Source organism: Argiope bruennichi, chromosome 10, assembly GCF_947563725.1.
Source record: "Argiope bruennichi chromosome 10, qqArgBrue1.1, whole genome shotgun sequence".
In the NCBI taxonomy this organism is placed as follows: domain Eukaryota; kingdom Metazoa; phylum Arthropoda; class Arachnida; order Araneae; family Araneidae; genus Argiope; species Argiope bruennichi.
The window spans coordinates 22,867,268-22,882,051 of NC_079160.1; the positions used below are offsets into that span (position 1 = coordinate 22,867,268).

A 14,784-nucleotide genomic window follows, 5' to 3' on the forward strand; every position below is an offset into this window, starting at 1 on the left:
TGAAAGTGAAAAATAAGAACCACGAATGTATGGTTCCGCCCGGGATCGAACCGGGGACCTTTCGCGTGTGAGGCGAACGTGATGACCACTACACTACGGAACCGACGGGAAGGGTTAGATCTTCCCTCAGAATTCCATGTTTCTGTCATTTGAAAGAACATTTCCGAGTCGTCACGTTCGTAGAATTTTCTTTAAGTTTTCAGCACTTTTGATTGCTAATACATGTTCCTTAACAGAACTAAAAAAAGACATCCCTCACCATGCAACCGGGCTGGTTCCGCCCGGGATCGAACCGGGGGCCTTTCGCGTGTAAAGCGAACGTTATAACCACTACACTACGGTACCTCTACGATGAAAAAGGAATATATGCCAAGTCGATAATAATTCGATCTCTATTCTGTTGAAAAGACTATTCATTTTTGTGGTTCCTGGAAAGATTACCGTCTAAGGTAAAGGCCCTAAAGAACTGTTGTCATTTGAAAGTGAAAAATAAGAACCACGAATGTATGGTTCCGCCCGGGATCGAACCGGGGACCTTTCGCGTGTGAGGCGAATGTGAGGACCACTACACTACGGAACCGACGGGAAGGGTTAGATCTTCCCTCAGAATTCCATGTTTCTGTCATTTGAAAGAACATTTCCGCGTCGTCTCGTTCGTAGAATTTTCTTTAAGTTTTCAGCACTTTAGATTGCTAATACATGTTCCTTAACAGAACTAAAAAAAGACATCCCTCACCATGTAATCGGGCTGGTTCCGTCCGGGATCGAACCGGGGGCCTTTCGCGTGTAAAGCGAACGTGATAACCACTACACTACGGAACCTCTACGGTGAAAAACGAATATATGCCAAGTCGATAATAATTCGATCTCTATTCTGTTGAAAAGACTTTTCATTTTTGTGGTTCCTTGAAAGATTACCATCTAAGGTAAAGGCCCTAAAGAACTGTTGTCATTTGAAAGTGAAAAATAAGAACCACGAATGTATGGTTCCGCCCGGGATCGAACCGGGGGCCTTTCGCGTGCGAGGCGAACGTGATTACCACTACACTACGGAACCGACGGGAAAGGTTAGGGCTTCCCTCAGAATTCCATGTTTCTGTCATTTGAAAGAACATTTCCGAGTCGTCTCGTTCGTAGAATTTTCTTTAAGTTTTCAGCACTTTTGATTGCTAATACATGTTCCTTAACAGAACTAAAAAAAGACATCCCTCACCACGCAACCGGGCTGGTTCCGCCCGGGATCGAACCGGGGGCCTTTCGCGTGTAAAGCGAACGTGATAACCACTACACTACGGAACCTCTACGGTGAAAAACGAATATATGCCAAGTCGATAATAATTCGATCTCTATTCTGTTGAAAAGACTATTCATTTTTGTGGTTCCTGGAAAGATTACCGTCTGAGGTAAAGGCCCTAAAGAACTGTTGTCATTTGAAAGTGAAAAATAAGAACCACGAATGTATGGTTCCGCCCGGGATCGAACCGGGGACCTTTCGCGTGTGAGGCGAACGTGATGAAAACTACACTACGGAACCGACGGGAAGGGTTAGATCTTCCCTCAGAATTCCATGTTTCTGGCATTTGAAAGAACATTTCCGAGTCGTCTCGTTCGTAGAATTTTCTTTAAGTTTTCAGCACTTTAGATTGCTAATACATGTTCCTTAACAGAACTAAAAAAAGACATCCCTCACCATGCAACCGGGCTGGTTCCGCCCGGGATCGAACCGGGGGCCTTTCGCGTGTAAAGCGAACGTGATAACCACTACACTACGGAACCTCTACGGTGAAAAACGAATATATGCCAAGTCGATAATAATTCGATCTCTATTCTGTTGAAAAGACTATTCATTTTTGTGGTTCCTGGAAAGATTACCGTCTAAGGTAAAGGCCCTAAAGAACTGTTGTAATTTGAAAGTGAAAAATAAGAACCACGAATGTATGGTTCCGCCCGGGATCGAACCGGGGACCTTTCGCGTGTGAGGCGAATGTGATGACCACTACACTACGGAACCGACGGGATGGGCTAGATCTTCCCTCAGAATTCCATGTTTCTGTCATTTGAAAGAACATTTCAGAGTCGTCTCGTTCGTAGAATTTTCTTTAAGTTTTCAGCACTTTTGATTGCTAATACATGTTCCTTAACAGAACTAAAAAAAGACATCCCTCACCATGCAACCGGGCTGGTTCCGCCCGGGATCGAACCGGGGGGCTTTCGCGTGTAAAGCGAACGTGATAACCACTACACTACGGAACCTCTACGGTGAAAAACGAATATATGCCAAGTCGATAATAATTCGATCTCTATTCTGTTGAAAAGACTATTCATTTTTGTGGTTCCTGGAAAGATTACCGTCTAAGGTAAAGGCCCTAAAGAACTGTTGTCATTTGAAAGTGAAAAATAAGAACCACGGATGTATGGTTCCGCCCGGGATCGAACCGGGGGCCTTTCGCGTGTGAGGCGAACGTGATGACCACTACACTACGGAACCGACGGGAAGGGTTAGATCTTCCCTCAGAATTCCATGTTTCTGTCATTTGAAAGAACATTTCCGAGTCGTCTCGTTCGTAGAATTTTCTTTAAGTTTTCAGCACTTTTGATTGCTAATACATGATCCTTAACAGAACTAAAAAAAGACATCCCTCACCATGTAACCAGGCTGGTTCCGCCCGGGATCAAACCGGGGGCCTTTCGCGTGTAAAGCGAACAAGATAACCACTACACTACGGAACCTCTACGGTGAAAAACGAATATATGCCAAGTCGATAATCATTCGATCTCTATTCTGTTGAAAAGACTATTCATTTTTGTGGTTCCTGGAAAGATTAACCGTCTAAGGTAAAGGCCCGAAAGAACTGTTGTCATTTGAAAGTGAAAAATAAGAACCACGAATGTATGGTTCCGCCCGGGATCGAACCGGGGACCTTTCGCGTGTGAGGCGAACGTGATGACCACTACACTACGGAACCGACGGGAAGGGTTAGATCTTCCCTCAGAATTCCATGTTTCTGGCATTTGAAAGAACATTTCAGTGTCGTCTCGTTCGTAGAATTTTCTTTAAGTTTTCAGCACTTTAGGTTGCTAATACATGTTCCTTAACAGAACTAAAAAAAGACATCCCTCACCATGTAATCGGGTTGGTTCCGCCCGGGATCGAACCGGGGGCCTTTCGCGTGTAAAGCGAACGTGATAATCACTACACTACGGAACCTCGACGGAGAATAACGAATATATGCCAAGTCGATAATAATTCGATCTCTATTCTGTTGAAAAGACTATTCCTTTTTGTGGTTCCTGGAAAGATTACCGTCTAAGGTAAAGGCCCTAAAGAACTGTTGTCATTTGAAAGTGAAAAATAAGAACCACGAATGTATGGTTCCATCCGGGATCGAACCGGGGGCCTTTCGCGTGTGAGGCGAACGTGATGACCACTACACTACGGAACCGACGGGAAGGGTTAGGGCTTCCCTCAGAATTCCATGTTTCTGGCATTTGAAAGAACATTTCCGAGTCGTCTCGTTCGTAGAATTTTCTTTAAGTTTTCAGCACTTTTGATTGCTAATACATGTTCCTTAACAGAACTAAAAAAAGACATCCTTCACCATGCAAGCGGGCTGGTTCCGCCCGGGATCGAACCGGGGGCCTTTCGCGTGTGAAGCGAACGTGATAACCACTACACTACGGAACCTCTACGGTGAAAAACGAATATATGCCAAGTCGATAATAATTCGATCTCTATTCTGTTGAAAAGACTATTCATTTTTGTGGTTCCTGGAAAGATTACCGTCTAAGGTAAAGGCCCTAAAGAACTGTTGTCATTTGAAAGTGAAAAATAAGAACCACGGATGTATGGTTCCGACCGGGATCGAACCGGGGGCCTTTCGCGTGTGAGGCGAACGTGATGACCACTACACTACGGAACCGACGGGAAGGGTTAGATCTTCCCTCAGAATTCCATGTTTCTGTCATTTGAAAGAACATTTCCGAGTCGTCTCGTTCGTAGAATTTTCTTTAAGTTTTCAGCACTTTTGATTGCTAATACATGTTCCTTAACAGAACTAAAAAAAGACATCCCTCACCATGCAACCGGGCTGGTTCCGCCCGGGATCAAACCGGGGGCCTTTCGCGTGTAAAGCGAACAAGATAACCACTACACTACGGAACCTCTACGGTGAAAAACGAATATATGCCAAGTCGATAATCATTCGATCTCTATTCTGTTGAAAAGACTATTCATTTTTGTGGTTCCTGGAAAGATTACCGTCTAAGGTAAAGGCCCGAAAGAACTGTTGTCATTTGAAAGTGAAAAATAAGAACCACGAATGTATGGTTCCGCCCGGGATCGAACCGGGGACCTTTCGCGTGTGAGGCGAACGTGATGACCACTACACTACGGAACCGACGGGAAGGGTTAGATCTTCCCTCAGAATTCCATGTTTCTGGCATTTGAAAGAACATTTCAGTGTCGTCTCGTTCGTAGAATTTTCTTTAAGTTTTCAGCACTTTAGATTGCTAATACATGTTCCTTAACAGAACTAAAAAAAGACATCCCTCACCATGTAATCGGGCTGGTTCCGCCCGGGATCGAACCGGGGGCCTGTCGCGTGTAAAGCGAACGTGATAATCACTACACTACGGAACCTCGACGGGTAAAAACGAATATATGCCAAGTCCATAATAATTCGATCTCTATTCTGTTGAAAAGACTATTCATTTTTGTGGTTCCTGGAAAGATTACCGTCTAAGGTAAAGGCCCTAAAGAACTGTTGTCATTTGAAAGTGAAAAATAAGAACCACGAATGTATGGTTCCGCCCGGGATCGAACCGGGGACCTTTCGCGTGTGAGGCGAATGTGATGACCACTACACTACGGAACCGACGGGAAGGGTTAGATCTTCCCTCAGAATTCCATGTTTCGGTCATTTGAAAGAACATTTCAGAGTCGTCTCGTTCGTAGAATTTTCCTTAAGTTTTCAGCACTTTAGATTGCTAATACATGTTCCTTAACAGAACTGAAAAAAGACATCCCTCACCATTTAATCGGGCTGGTTCCGCCCGGGATTTAACCGGGGGCCTTTCGCTTGTAAAGCGAACGTGATAACCACTACACTACGGAACCTCGACGGAGAAAAAAGAATATATGCCAAGTCGATAATAATTCGATCTCTATTCTGTTGAAAAGACTATTCATTTTTGTGGTTCCTGGAAAGATTACCGTCTAAGGTGAAGGCCCGAAAGAACTGTTGTCATTTGAAAGTGAAAAATAAGAACCACGAATGTATGGTTCCGTCCGGGATCGAACCGGGGACCTTTCGCGTGTGAGGCGAACGTGACGACAACTGCACTACGGAACCGACTTGAAGGGTTAGATCTTAACTCAGAATTAAATGTTTCTGGCATTTGAAAGAACATTTCCGAGTCGTCTCGTTCGAAGAATTTTCTTTAAAATTTCAGCACTTTAGATTGCTAATACATGTTCCTTAACAGAACTAAAAAAAGACATCCCTCACCATGTAATCGGGCTATTTCCGCTCGGGATTGAACCGGGGGCCTTTCGCGTGTAAAGCGAACGTGATAACCACTACACTACGGAACATCGACGGTGAAAAACGAATATATGCCAAGTCGATAATAATTCGATCTCTATTCTGTTGAAAAGACTATTCATTTTTGTGGTTCCTGGAAAGATTACCGTCTAAGGTAAATGCCCTAAAGAACTGTTGTCATTTGAAAGTGAAAAATAAGAACCACGAATGTATGGTTCCGCCCGGGATCGAACCGGGGGCCTTTCGCGTGTGAGGCGAACGTGATGACCACTACACTACGGAACCGACGGGAAGTGTCAGATCTTCCCTCCGAATTCCATGTTTCTGGCATTTGAAAGAACATTTCCGAGTCGTCTCGTTCGTAGAATTTTCTTTAAGTTTTCAGCACTTTTGATTGCTAATACATGTTTTTTAACAGAACTAAAAAAAGACATCCCTCACCATGCAACCAGGCTGCTTCCGCCCGGGATCGAACCGGGGGCCTTTCGCGTGTAAAGCGAACGTGATAACCACTACACTACGGAACCTCGACGGAGAAAAACGAATATATGCCAAGTCGATAATAATTCGATCTCTATTCTGTTGAAAAGACTATTCATTTTTGTGGTTCCTGGAAAGATTACCGTCTAAGGTAAAGGCCCTAAAGAACTGTTGTCATTTGAAAGTGAAAAATAAGAACCACGAATGTATGGTTCCGGCCGGGATCGAACCGGGGGCCTTTCGCGTGTGTGGCGAACGTGATGACCACTACACTACGGAACCGACGGGAAGGGTTAGATCTTCCCTCAGAATTCCATGTTTCTGTCTTTTGAAAGAACATTTCAGAGTCGTCTAGTTCGTAGAATTTTCCTTAAGTTTTCAGCACTTTAGATTGCTAATACATGTTCCTTAACAGAACTAAAAAAAGACATCCCTCACCATGTAATCGGGCTGGTTCCGCCCGGGTTCGAACCGGGGGCCTTTCGCGTGTAACGCGAACGTGATAACCACTACACTACGGAACCTCGACGGAGAAAAACGAATATATGCCAAGTCGATAATAATTCGATCTCTATTCTGTTGAAAAGACTATTCATTTTTGTGGTTCCTGGAAATATTACCGTCTAAGGTAAAGGCCCTAAAGAACTGTTGTCATTTGAAATTGAAAAATAAGAACCACGAATGTATGGTTCCACCCGGGATCGAACCGGGGGCCTTTCGCGTGTGAGGCGAACATGAGAACCACTACACTACGGAACCGATGGGAAGGGCTAGATCTTCCCTCAGAATTCCATGTTTCTGTCATTTGAAAGAACATTTCCGAGTCGTCTAGTTCGTAGAATTTTCTTTAAGTTTTCAGCACTTTTGATTGCTAATACATGTTCCTTAACAGAACTAAAAAAAGACATCCCTCACCATGCAACCGGGCTGGTTCCGCCCGGGATCGAACCGGAGGCCTTACGCGTGTAAAGCGAACGTGATAACCACTACACTACGGAACCGCTACGGTGAAAAAGGAATATATGCCAAGTCGATAATAATTCGATCTCTATTGTGTTGAAAAGACTATTCATTTTTGTGGTTCCTGGAAAGATTACCGTCTAAGGTAAAGGCCCTAAAGAACTGTTGTCATTTGAAAGTGAAAAATAAGAACCACAAATGTATGGTTCCGCCCGAGATCGAACCGGGGGCCTTTCGCGTGTGAGGCGAACGTGATGACCACTACACTACGGAACCGACGGGAAGGGTTAGATCTTCCCTCAGAATTCCATGTTTCTGTCATTTGAAAGAACATTTCCGAGTCGTCTAGTTCGTAGAATTTTCTTTAAGTTTTCAGCACTTTAGATTGCTAATACATGTTCCTTAACAGAACTAAAAAAAGACATCCCTCACCATGTAATCGGGCTATTTCCGCTCGGGATTGAACCGGGGGCCTTTCGCGTGTAAAGCGAACGTGATAACCACTACACTACGGAACATCGACGGTGAAAAACGAATATATGCCAAGTCGATAATAATTCGATCTCTATTCTGTTGAAAAGACTATTCATTTTTGTGGTTCCTGGAAAGATTACCGTCTAAGGTAAATGCCCTAAAGAACTGTTGTCATTTGAAAGTGAAAAATAAGAACCACGAATGTATGGTTCCGCCCGGGATCGAACCGGGGGCCTTTCGCGTGTGAGGCGAACGTGATGACCACTACACTACGGAACCGACGGGAAGTGTCAGATCTTCCCTCCGAATTCCATGTTTCTGGCATTTGAAAGAACATTTCCGAGTCGTCTCGTTCGTAGAATTTTCTTTAAGTTTTCAGCACTTTTGATTGCTAATACATGTTCTTTAACAGAACTAAAAAAAGACATCCCTCACCATGCAACCAGGCTGCTTCCGCACGGGATCGAACCGGGGGTCTTTCGCGTGTAAAGCGAACGTGATAACCACTACACTACGGAACCTCGACGGAGAAAAACGAATATATGCCAAGTCGATAATAATTCGATCTCTATTCTGTTGAAAAGACTATTCATTTTTGTGGTTCCTGGAAAGATTACCGTCTAAGGTAAAGGCCCTAAAGAACTGTTGTCATTTGAAATTGAAAAATAAGAACCACGAATGTATGGTTCCGCCCGGGATCGAACCGGGGGCCTTTCGCGTGTGAGGCGAACATGAGAACCACTACACTACGGAACCGACGGGAAGGGCTAGATCTTCCCTCAGAATTCCATGTTTCTGTCATTTGAAAGAACATTTCCGAGTCGTCTAGTTCGTAGAATTTTCTTTAAGTTTTCAGCACTTTTGATTGCTAATACATGTTCCTTAACAGAACTAAAAAAAGACATCCCTCACCATGCAACCGGGCTGGTTCCGCCCGGGTTCGAACCGGAGGCCTTACGCGTGTAAAGCGAACGTGATAACCACTACACTACGGAACCGCTACGGTAAAAAAGGAATATATGCCAAGTCGATAATAATTCGATCTCTATTCTGTTGAAAAGACTATTCATTTTTGTGGTTCCTGGAAAGATTACCGTCTAAGGTAAAGGCCCTAAAGAACTGTTGTCATTTGAAAGTGAAAAATAAGAACCACAAATGTATGGTTCCGCCCGAGATCGAACCGGGGGCCTTTCGCGTGTGAGGCGAACGTGATGACCACTACACTACGGAACCGACGGGAAGGGTTAGATCTTCCCTCAGAATTCCATGTTTCTGTCATTTGAAAGAACATTTCCGAGTCGTCTAGTTCGTAGAATTTTCTTTAAGTTTTCAGCATTTTTGATTGCTAATACATGTTCCTTAACAGAACTAAAAAAAGACATCCCTCACCATGCAACCGGGCTGGTTCCGCCCGGGATCGAACCGGAGGCCTTACGCGTGTAAAGCGAACGTGATAACCACTACACTACGGAACCGCTACGGTAAAAAACGAATATATGCCAAGTCGATAATAATTCGATCTCTATTCTGTTGAAAAGACTATTCATTTTTGTGGTTCCTGGAAAGATTACCGTCTAAGGTAAAGGCCCTAAAGAACTGTTGTCATTTGAAAGTGAAAAATAAGAACCACAAATGTATGGTTCCGCCCGAGATCGAACCGGGGGCCTTTCGCGTGTGAGGCGAACGTGATGACCACTACACTACGGAACCGACGGGAAAGGTTAGATCTTCCCTCAGAATTCCATGTTTCTGTCATTTGAAAGAACATTTCAGAGTCGTCTCGTTCGTAGAATTTTCCTTAAGTTTTCAGCACTTTAGATTGCTAATACATGTTCCTTAACAGAACTAAAAAAAGACATCCATCACCATGTAATCGGGCTAGTTCCGCCCGGGATCGAACCGGGGGACTTTCGCGTGTAAAGTGAACGTGATAACCACTACACTACGGAACCTCGACGGAGAAAAACGAATATATGCCAAGTCGATAATAATTCGATCCCTATTCTGTTGAAAAGACTATTCATTTTTGTGGTTCCTGGAAAGATTACCGTCTAAGGTAAAGGCCCGAAAGAACTGTTGTCATCTGAAAGTGAAAAATAAGAACCACGAATGTATGGTTCCGCCCGGGATCGAACCGGGGACCTTTCGCGTGTGAGGCGAACGTGATGAGCACTACACTACGGAACCGACGGGAAGGGTTAGATCTTCCCTCAGAATTCCATGTTTCAGGCATTTGAAAGAACATTTCCGAGTCGTCTCGTTCGTACAATTTTCTTTAAGTTTTCAGCACTTTAGATTGCTAATACATGTTTCTTAACAGAACTAAAAAAAGACATCCCTCACCATGTAATCGGGCTGGTTCCTCCCGGGATCGAACCGGGGGCCTTTCGCGTGTAAAGCGAACGTGATAACCACTACACTACGGAACCTCGACGGGGAAAAATGAATATATGCCAAGTCGATAATAATTCGATCTCTATTCTGTTGAAAAGACTATTCATTTTTGTGGTTCCTGGAAAGATTACCGTCTAAGGTAAAGGCCCTAAAGAACTGTTGTCATTTGAAAGTGAAAAATAAGAACCACGAATGTATGGTTCCATCCGGGATCGAACCGGGGGCCTTTCGCGTGTGAGGCGAACGTGATGACCACTATACTACGGAACCTGATGGGAAGGGTTAGATCTTCCCTCAGAATTCCATGTTTCTGTCATTTGAAAGAACATTTCCGAGTCGTCTCGTTCGTAGAATTTTCCTTAAGTTTTCAGCACTTTAGATTGCTAATACATGTTCCTTAACAGAACTAAAAAAAGACATCCCTCACCATGTAATCGGGCTGGTTCCGCCCGTGCTCGATCCGGGGGCCTTTCGCGTGCGAGGCGAACGTGAAGACCACTACACTACGGAACCGACGGGAAGGGTTAGATCTTCCCTCAGAATTCCATGTTTCTGTCATTTGAAAGAACATTTCCGAGTCGTCTCGTTCGTAGAATTTTCTTTAAGTTTTCAGCACTTTAGATTGCTAATACATGTTCCTAAAAAGAACTAAAAAAAGACATCCCTCACCATGTAATCGGGCTGGTTCCACCCGGGATCGAACCGGGGGTCTTTCGCGTGTAAAGCGAACGTGATAACCACTACACTACGGAACCTCGACGGGGAAAAACGAATATATGCCAAGTCGATAATAATTCGATCTCTATTCTGTTGAAAAGACTATTCATTTTTGTGGTTCCTGGAAAGATTACCGTCTAAGGTAAAGGCCCTAAAGAACTGTTGTCATTTGAAAGTGAAAAATAAGAACCACAAATGTATGGTTCCGCGCGAGATCGAACCGGGGGCCTTTCGCGTGTGAGGCGAACGTGATGACCACTACACTACGGAACCGACGGGAAGGGTTAGATCTTCCCTCAGAATTCCATGTTTCTGTCATTTGAAAGAACATTTCAGAGTCGTCTCGTTCGTAGAATTTTCCTTAAGTTTTCAGCACTTTAGATTGCTAATACATGTTCCTTAACAGAACTAAAAAAAGACATCCATCACCATGTAATCGGGCTGGTTCCGCCCGGGATCGAACCGGGGGACTTTCGCGTGTAAAGTGAACGTGATAATCACTACACTACGGAACCTCGACGGAGAAAAACGAATATATGCCAAGTCGATAATAATTCGATCCCTATTCTGTTGAAAAGACTATTCATTTTTGTGGTTCCTGGAAAGATTACCGTCTAAGGTAAAGGCCCGAAAGAACTGTTGTCATTTGAAAGTGAAAAATAAGAACCACGATTGTATGGTTCCGCCCGGGATCGAACCGGGGACCTTTCGCGTGTGAGGCGAACGTGATGAGCACTACACTACGGAACCGACGGGAAGGGTTAGATCTTCCCTCAGAATTCCATGTTTCAGGCATTTGAAAGAACATTTCCGAGTCGTCTCGTTCGTACAATTTTCTTTAAGTTTTCAGCACTTTAGATTGCTAATACATGTTCCTTAACAGAACTAAAAAAAGACATCCCTCACCATGTAATCGGGCTGGTTCCTCCCGGGATCGAACCGGGGGCCTTTCGCGTGTAAAGCGAACGTGATAACCACTACACTACGGAACCTCGACGGGGAAAAACGAATATATGCCAAGTCGATAATAATTCGATCTCTATTCTGTTGAAAAGACTATTCATTTTTGTGGTTCCTGGAAAGATTACCGTCTAAGGTAAAGGCCCTAAAGAACTGTTGTCATTTGAAAGTGAAAAATAAGAACCACGAATGTATGGTTCCGCCCGGGATCGAACCGGGGGCCTTTCGCGTGTGAGGCGAACGTGATGACCACTATACTACGGAACCGACGGGAAGGGTTAGATCTTCCCTCAGAATTCCATGTTTCTGTCATTTGAAAGAACATTTCCGAGTCGTCTCGTTCGTAGAATTTTCCTTAAGTTTTCAGCACTTTAGATTGCTAATACATGTTCCTTAACAGAACTAAAAAAAGACATCCCTCACCATGTAATCGGGCTGGTTCCGCCCGGGATCGAACCGGGGGCCTTTCGCGTGCGAGGCGAACGTGAAGACCACTACACTACGGAACCGACGGGAAGGGTTAGATCTTCCCTCAGAATTCCATGTTTCTGTCATTTGAAAGAACATTTCCGAGTCGTCTCGTTCGTAGAATTTTCTTTAAGTTTTCTGCACTTTAGATTGCTAATACATGTTCCTTAACAGAACTAAAAAAAGACATCCCTCACCATGTAATCGGGCTGGTTCCACCCGGGATCGAACCGGGGGTCTTTCGCGTGTAAAGCGAACGTGATAACCACTACACTACGGAACCTCGACGGGGAAAAACAAATATATGCCAAGTCGATAATAATTCGATCTCTATTCTGTTGAAGGCGAACGTGATGAGCACTACACTACGGATCCGACGGGAAGGGTTAGATCTTCCCTCAGAATTCCATGTTTCTGGCATTTGAAAGAACATTTCAGAGTCGTCTCGTTCGTAGAATTTTCCTTAAGTTTTCAGCACTTTATATTGCTAATACATGTTCCTTAACAGAACTAAAAAAAGACATCCCTCACCATGTAATCGGGCTGGTTCCGCCCGGGATCAAACCGGGGGCCTTTCGCGTGTAATGCGAACGTGATAACCACTACACTACGGAACCTCGACGGAGAAAAACGAATATATGCCAAGTTGATAATAATTCGATCTCTATTCTGTTGAAAAGACTATTCATTTTTGTGGTTCCTGGAAATATTACCGTCTAAGGTAAAGGCCCTAAAGAACTGTTGTCATTTGAAAGTGAAAAATAAGAACCACGAATGTATGGTTCCGCCTGGGATCGAACCGGGGGCCTTTCGCGTGTGAGGCGAACATGATAACCACTACACTACGGATCCGACGGGAAGGGCTAGATCTTCCCTCAGAATTCCATGTTTCTGTCAATTGAAAGAACATTTCCGAGTCGTCTCGTTCGTAGAATTTTCTTTAAGTTTTCAGCACTTTTGATTGCTAATACATGTTTCTTAACAGAACTAAAAAAAGACATCCCTACATCCCTCACCATGCAACCGGGCTGGTTCCGCCCGGGATCGAACCGCAGGCCTTTCGCGTGTAAAGCGAACGTGATAACCACTACACTACGGAACCGCTACGGTGAAAAACGAATATATGCCAAGTCGATAATAATTCGATCTCTATTCTGTTGAAAAAACTATTCATTTTTGTGGTTCCTGGAAAGATTACCGTCTAAGGTAAAGGCCCTAAAGAACTGTTGTCATTTGAAAGTGAAAAATAAGAACCACGAATGTATGGTTCCGCCCGGGCTCGATCCGGGGGCCTTTCGCGTGCGAGGCGAACGTGAAGACCACTACACTACGGAACCGACGGGAAGGGTTAGATCTTCCCTCAGAATTCCATGTTTCTGTCATTTGAAAGAACATTTCCGAGTCGTCTCGTTCGTAGAATTTTCTTTAAGTTTTCAGCACTTTAGATTGCTAATACATGTTCCTTAAAAGAACTAAAAAAAGACATCCATCACCATGTAATCGGGCTGGTTCCGCCCGGGATCGAACCGGGGGACTTTCGCGTGTAAAGTGAACGTGATAATCACTACACTACGGAACCTCGACGGAGAAAAACGAATATATGCCAAGTCGATAATAATTCGATCCCTATTCTGTTGAAAAGACTATTCATTTTTGTGGTTCCTGGAAAGATTACCGTCTAAGGTAAAGGCCCGAAAGAACTGTTGTCATTTGAAAGTGAAAAATAAGAACCACGATTGTATGGTTCCGCCCGGGATCGAACCGGGGACCTTTCGCGTGTGAGGCGAACGTGATGAGCACTACACTACGGAACCGACGGGAAGGGTTAGATCTTCCCTCAGAATTCCATGTTTCAGGCATTTGAAAGAACATTTCCGAGTCGTCTCGTTCGTACAATTTTCTTTAAGTTTTCAGCACTTTAGATTGCTAATACATGTTCCTTAACAGAACTAAAAAAAGACATCCCTCACCATGTAATCGGGCTGGTTCCTCCCGGGATCGAACCGGGGGCCTTTCGCGTGTAAAGCGAACGTGATAACCACTACACTACGGAACCTCGACGGGGAAAAACGAATATATGCCAAGTCGATAATAATTCGATCTCTATTCTGTTGAAAAGACTATTCATTTTTGTGGTTCCTGGAAAGATTACCGTCTAAGGTAAAGGCCCTAAAGAACTGTTGTCATTTGAAAGTGAAAAATAAGAACCACGAATGTATGGTTCCGCCCGGGATCGAACCGGGGGCCTTTCGCGTGTGAGGCGAACGTGATGACCACTATACTACGGAACCGACGGGAAGGGTTAGATCTTCCCTCAGAATTCCATGTTTCTGTCATTTGAAAGAACATTTCCGAGTCGTCTCGTTCGTAGAATTTTCCTTAAGTTTTCAGCACTTTAGATTGCTAATACATGTTCCTTAACAGAACTAAAAAAAGACATCCCTCACCATGTAATCGGGCTGGTTCCGCCCGGGATCGAACCGGGGGCCTTTCGCGTGCGAGGCGAACGTGAAGACCACTACACTACGGAACCGACGGGAAGGGTTAGATCTTCCCTCAGAATTCCATGTTTCTGTCATTTGAAAGAACATTTCCGAGTCGTCTCGTTCGTAGAATTTTCTTTAAGTTTTCTGCACTTTAGATTGCTAATACATGTTCCTTAACAGAACTAAAAAAAGACATCCCTCACCATGTAATCGGGCTGGTTCCACCCGGGATCGAACCGGGGGTCTTTCGCGTGTAAAGCGAACGTGATAACCACTACACTACGGAACCTCGACGGGGAAAA

At 44.2% G+C, this 14,784-nt stretch overlaps 62 non-coding genes across 62 annotated transcripts; all 62 read right to left on the minus strand.

Annotated features, from left to right (window-relative positions):
* Nucleotides 1-30: 30 nt before the first annotated feature.
* Trnav-cac (transfer RNA valine (anticodon CAC)) lies at nucleotides 31-103 on the minus strand. Its single transcript has one exon. It is a non-coding gene; the product is annotated as a tRNA-Val (tRNA).
* A 169-nt stretch (nucleotides 104-272) lies between these two features.
* Nucleotides 273-345, minus strand: Trnav-uac (transfer RNA valine (anticodon UAC)). The gene has a single exon. It is a non-coding gene; the product is annotated as a tRNA-Val (tRNA).
* Nucleotides 346-507: 162 nt separating this feature from the next.
* Nucleotides 508-580, minus strand: Trnav-cac (transfer RNA valine (anticodon CAC)). The gene has a single exon. It is a non-coding gene; the product is annotated as a tRNA-Val (tRNA).
* Nucleotides 581-749: 169 nt separating this feature from the next.
* On the minus strand, nucleotides 750-822 carry Trnav-uac (transfer RNA valine (anticodon UAC)). The gene has a single exon. It is a non-coding gene; the product is annotated as a tRNA-Val (tRNA).
* A 162-nt stretch (nucleotides 823-984) lies between these two features.
* Trnaa-cgc (transfer RNA alanine (anticodon CGC)) lies at nucleotides 985-1,057 on the minus strand. The gene has a single exon. It is a non-coding gene; the product is annotated as a tRNA-Ala (tRNA).
* A 169-nt stretch (nucleotides 1,058-1,226) lies between these two features.
* Nucleotides 1,227-1,299, minus strand: Trnav-uac (transfer RNA valine (anticodon UAC)). The gene has a single exon. It is a non-coding gene; the product is annotated as a tRNA-Val (tRNA).
* Nucleotides 1,300-1,461: 162 nt separating this feature from the next.
* Trnav-cac (transfer RNA valine (anticodon CAC)) lies at nucleotides 1,462-1,534 on the minus strand. The gene has a single exon. It is a non-coding gene; the product is annotated as a tRNA-Val (tRNA).
* A 169-nt stretch (nucleotides 1,535-1,703) lies between these two features.
* Trnav-uac (transfer RNA valine (anticodon UAC)) lies at nucleotides 1,704-1,776 on the minus strand. Its single transcript has one exon. It is a non-coding gene; the product is annotated as a tRNA-Val (tRNA).
* Nucleotides 1,777-1,938: 162 nt separating this feature from the next.
* On the minus strand, nucleotides 1,939-2,011 carry Trnav-cac (transfer RNA valine (anticodon CAC)). The gene has a single exon. It is a non-coding gene; the product is annotated as a tRNA-Val (tRNA).
* Nucleotides 2,012-2,180: 169 nt separating this feature from the next.
* Nucleotides 2,181-2,253, minus strand: Trnav-uac (transfer RNA valine (anticodon UAC)). The gene has a single exon. It is a non-coding gene; the product is annotated as a tRNA-Val (tRNA).
* A 162-nt stretch (nucleotides 2,254-2,415) lies between these two features.
* Trnav-cac (transfer RNA valine (anticodon CAC)) lies at nucleotides 2,416-2,488 on the minus strand. The gene has a single exon. It is a non-coding gene; the product is annotated as a tRNA-Val (tRNA).
* Nucleotides 2,489-2,657: 169 nt separating this feature from the next.
* Nucleotides 2,658-2,730, minus strand: Trnav-uac (transfer RNA valine (anticodon UAC)). The gene has a single exon. It is a non-coding gene; the product is annotated as a tRNA-Val (tRNA).
* Nucleotides 2,731-2,893: 163 nt separating this feature from the next.
* On the minus strand, nucleotides 2,894-2,966 carry Trnav-cac (transfer RNA valine (anticodon CAC)). Its single transcript has one exon. It is a non-coding gene; the product is annotated as a tRNA-Val (tRNA).
* A 169-nt stretch (nucleotides 2,967-3,135) lies between these two features.
* Nucleotides 3,136-3,208, minus strand: Trnav-uac (transfer RNA valine (anticodon UAC)). The gene has a single exon. It is a non-coding gene; the product is annotated as a tRNA-Val (tRNA).
* A 162-nt stretch (nucleotides 3,209-3,370) lies between these two features.
* On the minus strand, nucleotides 3,371-3,443 carry Trnav-cac (transfer RNA valine (anticodon CAC)). Its single transcript has one exon. It is a non-coding gene; the product is annotated as a tRNA-Val (tRNA).
* A 169-nt stretch (nucleotides 3,444-3,612) lies between these two features.
* Trnav-cac (transfer RNA valine (anticodon CAC)) lies at nucleotides 3,613-3,685 on the minus strand. The gene has a single exon. It is a non-coding gene; the product is annotated as a tRNA-Val (tRNA).
* A 162-nt stretch (nucleotides 3,686-3,847) lies between these two features.
* On the minus strand, nucleotides 3,848-3,920 carry Trnav-cac (transfer RNA valine (anticodon CAC)). Its single transcript has one exon. It is a non-coding gene; the product is annotated as a tRNA-Val (tRNA).
* A 169-nt stretch (nucleotides 3,921-4,089) lies between these two features.
* Trnav-uac (transfer RNA valine (anticodon UAC)) lies at nucleotides 4,090-4,162 on the minus strand. The gene has a single exon. It is a non-coding gene; the product is annotated as a tRNA-Val (tRNA).
* A 162-nt stretch (nucleotides 4,163-4,324) lies between these two features.
* Trnav-cac (transfer RNA valine (anticodon CAC)) lies at nucleotides 4,325-4,397 on the minus strand. The gene has a single exon. It is a non-coding gene; the product is annotated as a tRNA-Val (tRNA).
* Nucleotides 4,398-4,566: 169 nt separating this feature from the next.
* Trnav-uac (transfer RNA valine (anticodon UAC)) lies at nucleotides 4,567-4,639 on the minus strand. The gene has a single exon. It is a non-coding gene; the product is annotated as a tRNA-Val (tRNA).
* Nucleotides 4,640-4,801: 162 nt separating this feature from the next.
* Trnav-cac (transfer RNA valine (anticodon CAC)) lies at nucleotides 4,802-4,874 on the minus strand. The gene has a single exon. It is a non-coding gene; the product is annotated as a tRNA-Val (tRNA).
* Nucleotides 4,875-5,043: 169 nt separating this feature from the next.
* Trnav-uac (transfer RNA valine (anticodon UAC)) lies at nucleotides 5,044-5,116 on the minus strand. Its single transcript has one exon. It is a non-coding gene; the product is annotated as a tRNA-Val (tRNA).
* A 162-nt stretch (nucleotides 5,117-5,278) lies between these two features.
* Trnav-cac (transfer RNA valine (anticodon CAC)) lies at nucleotides 5,279-5,351 on the minus strand. The gene has a single exon. It is a non-coding gene; the product is annotated as a tRNA-Val (tRNA).
* A 169-nt stretch (nucleotides 5,352-5,520) lies between these two features.
* Trnav-uac (transfer RNA valine (anticodon UAC)) lies at nucleotides 5,521-5,594 on the minus strand. Its single transcript has one exon. It is a non-coding gene; the product is annotated as a tRNA-Val (tRNA).
* Nucleotides 5,595-5,755: 161 nt separating this feature from the next.
* Trnav-cac (transfer RNA valine (anticodon CAC)) lies at nucleotides 5,756-5,828 on the minus strand. The gene has a single exon. It is a non-coding gene; the product is annotated as a tRNA-Val (tRNA).
* A 169-nt stretch (nucleotides 5,829-5,997) lies between these two features.
* Nucleotides 5,998-6,070, minus strand: Trnav-uac (transfer RNA valine (anticodon UAC)). The gene has a single exon. It is a non-coding gene; the product is annotated as a tRNA-Val (tRNA).
* A 162-nt stretch (nucleotides 6,071-6,232) lies between these two features.
* On the minus strand, nucleotides 6,233-6,305 carry Trnav-cac (transfer RNA valine (anticodon CAC)). The gene has a single exon. It is a non-coding gene; the product is annotated as a tRNA-Val (tRNA).
* Nucleotides 6,306-6,474: 169 nt separating this feature from the next.
* Trnav-uac (transfer RNA valine (anticodon UAC)) lies at nucleotides 6,475-6,547 on the minus strand. Its single transcript has one exon. It is a non-coding gene; the product is annotated as a tRNA-Val (tRNA).
* Nucleotides 6,548-6,709: 162 nt separating this feature from the next.
* On the minus strand, nucleotides 6,710-6,782 carry Trnav-cac (transfer RNA valine (anticodon CAC)). The gene has a single exon. It is a non-coding gene; the product is annotated as a tRNA-Val (tRNA).
* A 169-nt stretch (nucleotides 6,783-6,951) lies between these two features.
* On the minus strand, nucleotides 6,952-7,024 carry Trnav-uac (transfer RNA valine (anticodon UAC)). The gene has a single exon. It is a non-coding gene; the product is annotated as a tRNA-Val (tRNA).
* Nucleotides 7,025-7,186: 162 nt separating this feature from the next.
* Trnav-cac (transfer RNA valine (anticodon CAC)) lies at nucleotides 7,187-7,259 on the minus strand. The gene has a single exon. It is a non-coding gene; the product is annotated as a tRNA-Val (tRNA).
* A 169-nt stretch (nucleotides 7,260-7,428) lies between these two features.
* Trnav-uac (transfer RNA valine (anticodon UAC)) lies at nucleotides 7,429-7,502 on the minus strand. The gene has a single exon. It is a non-coding gene; the product is annotated as a tRNA-Val (tRNA).
* Nucleotides 7,503-7,663: 161 nt separating this feature from the next.
* Nucleotides 7,664-7,736, minus strand: Trnav-cac (transfer RNA valine (anticodon CAC)). The gene has a single exon. It is a non-coding gene; the product is annotated as a tRNA-Val (tRNA).
* Nucleotides 7,737-7,905: 169 nt separating this feature from the next.
* Trnav-uac (transfer RNA valine (anticodon UAC)) lies at nucleotides 7,906-7,978 on the minus strand. The gene has a single exon. It is a non-coding gene; the product is annotated as a tRNA-Val (tRNA).
* Nucleotides 7,979-8,140: 162 nt separating this feature from the next.
* Nucleotides 8,141-8,213, minus strand: Trnav-cac (transfer RNA valine (anticodon CAC)). The gene has a single exon. It is a non-coding gene; the product is annotated as a tRNA-Val (tRNA).
* Nucleotides 8,214-8,382: 169 nt separating this feature from the next.
* Trnav-uac (transfer RNA valine (anticodon UAC)) lies at nucleotides 8,383-8,455 on the minus strand. Its single transcript has one exon. It is a non-coding gene; the product is annotated as a tRNA-Val (tRNA).
* Nucleotides 8,456-8,617: 162 nt separating this feature from the next.
* Nucleotides 8,618-8,690, minus strand: Trnav-cac (transfer RNA valine (anticodon CAC)). The gene has a single exon. It is a non-coding gene; the product is annotated as a tRNA-Val (tRNA).
* Nucleotides 8,691-8,859: 169 nt separating this feature from the next.
* On the minus strand, nucleotides 8,860-8,932 carry Trnav-uac (transfer RNA valine (anticodon UAC)). The gene has a single exon. It is a non-coding gene; the product is annotated as a tRNA-Val (tRNA).
* A 162-nt stretch (nucleotides 8,933-9,094) lies between these two features.
* Trnav-cac (transfer RNA valine (anticodon CAC)) lies at nucleotides 9,095-9,167 on the minus strand. The gene has a single exon. It is a non-coding gene; the product is annotated as a tRNA-Val (tRNA).
* A 169-nt stretch (nucleotides 9,168-9,336) lies between these two features.
* On the minus strand, nucleotides 9,337-9,409 carry Trnav-uac (transfer RNA valine (anticodon UAC)). The gene has a single exon. It is a non-coding gene; the product is annotated as a tRNA-Val (tRNA).
* A 162-nt stretch (nucleotides 9,410-9,571) lies between these two features.
* Trnav-cac (transfer RNA valine (anticodon CAC)) lies at nucleotides 9,572-9,644 on the minus strand. Its single transcript has one exon. It is a non-coding gene; the product is annotated as a tRNA-Val (tRNA).
* Nucleotides 9,645-9,813: 169 nt separating this feature from the next.
* On the minus strand, nucleotides 9,814-9,886 carry Trnav-uac (transfer RNA valine (anticodon UAC)). Its single transcript has one exon. It is a non-coding gene; the product is annotated as a tRNA-Val (tRNA).
* Nucleotides 9,887-10,048: 162 nt separating this feature from the next.
* Trnav-cac (transfer RNA valine (anticodon CAC)) lies at nucleotides 10,049-10,121 on the minus strand. Its single transcript has one exon. It is a non-coding gene; the product is annotated as a tRNA-Val (tRNA).
* A 170-nt stretch (nucleotides 10,122-10,291) lies between these two features.
* On the minus strand, nucleotides 10,292-10,364 carry Trnaa-cgc (transfer RNA alanine (anticodon CGC)). The gene has a single exon. It is a non-coding gene; the product is annotated as a tRNA-Ala (tRNA).
* A 169-nt stretch (nucleotides 10,365-10,533) lies between these two features.
* On the minus strand, nucleotides 10,534-10,606 carry Trnav-uac (transfer RNA valine (anticodon UAC)). The gene has a single exon. It is a non-coding gene; the product is annotated as a tRNA-Val (tRNA).
* A 162-nt stretch (nucleotides 10,607-10,768) lies between these two features.
* On the minus strand, nucleotides 10,769-10,841 carry Trnav-cac (transfer RNA valine (anticodon CAC)). Its single transcript has one exon. It is a non-coding gene; the product is annotated as a tRNA-Val (tRNA).
* Nucleotides 10,842-11,010: 169 nt separating this feature from the next.
* On the minus strand, nucleotides 11,011-11,083 carry Trnav-uac (transfer RNA valine (anticodon UAC)). Its single transcript has one exon. It is a non-coding gene; the product is annotated as a tRNA-Val (tRNA).
* A 162-nt stretch (nucleotides 11,084-11,245) lies between these two features.
* Trnav-cac (transfer RNA valine (anticodon CAC)) lies at nucleotides 11,246-11,318 on the minus strand. Its single transcript has one exon. It is a non-coding gene; the product is annotated as a tRNA-Val (tRNA).
* A 169-nt stretch (nucleotides 11,319-11,487) lies between these two features.
* Trnav-uac (transfer RNA valine (anticodon UAC)) lies at nucleotides 11,488-11,560 on the minus strand. The gene has a single exon. It is a non-coding gene; the product is annotated as a tRNA-Val (tRNA).
* A 162-nt stretch (nucleotides 11,561-11,722) lies between these two features.
* Trnav-cac (transfer RNA valine (anticodon CAC)) lies at nucleotides 11,723-11,795 on the minus strand. The gene has a single exon. It is a non-coding gene; the product is annotated as a tRNA-Val (tRNA).
* Nucleotides 11,796-11,964: 169 nt separating this feature from the next.
* Trnaa-cgc (transfer RNA alanine (anticodon CGC)) lies at nucleotides 11,965-12,037 on the minus strand. The gene has a single exon. It is a non-coding gene; the product is annotated as a tRNA-Ala (tRNA).
* Nucleotides 12,038-12,206: 169 nt separating this feature from the next.
* Trnav-uac (transfer RNA valine (anticodon UAC)) lies at nucleotides 12,207-12,279 on the minus strand. Its single transcript has one exon. It is a non-coding gene; the product is annotated as a tRNA-Val (tRNA).
* A 261-nt stretch (nucleotides 12,280-12,540) lies between these two features.
* On the minus strand, nucleotides 12,541-12,613 carry Trnav-uac (transfer RNA valine (anticodon UAC)). The gene has a single exon. It is a non-coding gene; the product is annotated as a tRNA-Val (tRNA).
* A 162-nt stretch (nucleotides 12,614-12,775) lies between these two features.
* Nucleotides 12,776-12,848, minus strand: Trnav-cac (transfer RNA valine (anticodon CAC)). The gene has a single exon. It is a non-coding gene; the product is annotated as a tRNA-Val (tRNA).
* Nucleotides 12,849-13,025: 177 nt separating this feature from the next.
* On the minus strand, nucleotides 13,026-13,098 carry Trnav-uac (transfer RNA valine (anticodon UAC)). Its single transcript has one exon. It is a non-coding gene; the product is annotated as a tRNA-Val (tRNA).
* A 162-nt stretch (nucleotides 13,099-13,260) lies between these two features.
* Trnaa-cgc (transfer RNA alanine (anticodon CGC)) lies at nucleotides 13,261-13,333 on the minus strand. Its single transcript has one exon. It is a non-coding gene; the product is annotated as a tRNA-Ala (tRNA).
* Nucleotides 13,334-13,502: 169 nt separating this feature from the next.
* On the minus strand, nucleotides 13,503-13,575 carry Trnav-uac (transfer RNA valine (anticodon UAC)). The gene has a single exon. It is a non-coding gene; the product is annotated as a tRNA-Val (tRNA).
* A 162-nt stretch (nucleotides 13,576-13,737) lies between these two features.
* Trnav-cac (transfer RNA valine (anticodon CAC)) lies at nucleotides 13,738-13,810 on the minus strand. Its single transcript has one exon. It is a non-coding gene; the product is annotated as a tRNA-Val (tRNA).
* A 169-nt stretch (nucleotides 13,811-13,979) lies between these two features.
* Trnav-uac (transfer RNA valine (anticodon UAC)) lies at nucleotides 13,980-14,052 on the minus strand. Its single transcript has one exon. It is a non-coding gene; the product is annotated as a tRNA-Val (tRNA).
* A 162-nt stretch (nucleotides 14,053-14,214) lies between these two features.
* Trnav-cac (transfer RNA valine (anticodon CAC)) lies at nucleotides 14,215-14,287 on the minus strand. Its single transcript has one exon. It is a non-coding gene; the product is annotated as a tRNA-Val (tRNA).
* A 169-nt stretch (nucleotides 14,288-14,456) lies between these two features.
* Trnaa-cgc (transfer RNA alanine (anticodon CGC)) lies at nucleotides 14,457-14,529 on the minus strand. The gene has a single exon. It is a non-coding gene; the product is annotated as a tRNA-Ala (tRNA).
* Nucleotides 14,530-14,698: 169 nt separating this feature from the next.
* On the minus strand, nucleotides 14,699-14,771 carry Trnav-uac (transfer RNA valine (anticodon UAC)). The gene has a single exon. It is a non-coding gene; the product is annotated as a tRNA-Val (tRNA).
* Nucleotides 14,772-14,784: the final 13 nt, after the last annotated feature.